The sequence below is a fragment of the Arachis stenosperma genome, chromosome 3, assembly GCF_014773155.1.
Source record: "Arachis stenosperma cultivar V10309 chromosome 3, arast.V10309.gnm1.PFL2, whole genome shotgun sequence".
NCBI lineage: Eukaryota > Viridiplantae > Streptophyta > Magnoliopsida > Fabales > Fabaceae > Arachis > Arachis stenosperma.
This window is the reverse complement of record NC_080379.1, coordinates 95,334,617-95,335,533: the sequence shown is the minus strand read 5'-3', so window position 1 is coordinate 95,335,533 and position 917 is coordinate 95,334,617. Positions and strand designations below refer to the sequence as shown.

The 917-nt window shown below is 41.9% G+C and overlaps 1 non-coding gene across 1 annotated transcript; it reads left to right on the top strand.

Annotated features, from left to right (window-relative positions):
- The first annotated feature begins 809 nt into the window (after nt 1-809).
- Nucleotides 810-917, top strand: LOC130971171 (small nucleolar RNA R71). The gene has a single exon (XR_009082406.1). It is a non-coding gene; the product is annotated as a small nucleolar RNA R71 (small nucleolar RNA).

Sequence of the window (917 nt, the reverse complement as noted above, 5' to 3'; positions counted from 1 at the left end):
ATGGCGATCACTGCCTCTTCCTCCTCTCCAAGTTCGGCCATGTGGGTCATGTTAATGGCCTTGCATTCTCCTTTTGGATTCTCTTCTGTATTGCTTGGAAGAGTACTAGGAGGGAGTTCAGTAATTTTCTTGCTCAGCTGTCCCACTTGTGCCGCTAAATTCCTAATGGAGGACCTTGTTTCAGTCACGAAACTTTGAGTGGTTTTGATTAGATCAGAGACCATGGTTGCTAAGTCAGAGTGGCTCTGCTTAGAATTCTCTGTCTGTTGCTGAGAAGATGATGGAAAAGGCTTGCCATTGCTAAACCTGTTTCTTCCACCATTATTGTTGTTGAAACGTTATTGAGGTCTCTGTTGATCCTTCCATGAGAGATTTGTATGATTTCTCCATAAAGGATTATAGGTGTTTCCATAGGGTTCTCCCATGTAATTCACCTCTTCCATTGAAGGGTTCTCAGGATCATAAGCTTCTTCTTCAGATGAAGCATCCTTAGTACTGCCTGGTGCAGCTTGCATTCCAGACAGACTTTGAGAGAACATATTGACTTGCTGAGTCAATATTTTGTTCTGAGCCAATATGGCATTCAGAGTATCAATCTCAAGAACTCCTTTCTTCTGATTCGTCCCATTGTTCACAGGATTCCTTTCAGAAGTGTACATGAATTGGTTATTTGCAACCATTTCAATGAGTTCTTGAGCTTCTGTAGGTGTCTTCTTCAGATGAAGAGATCCTCCAGCAGAGCTATCCAATGACATCTTGGACAGTTCAGACAGACCATCATAGAAGATACCTATGATGCTCCATTCAGAAAGCATGTCAGAAGGACACTTTCTGATTAATTGTTTGAATCTTTCCCAAGATTCATAGAGGGATTCACCTTCCTTCTGTCTGAAGGTTTGAACTTCCACTCTAAGCTT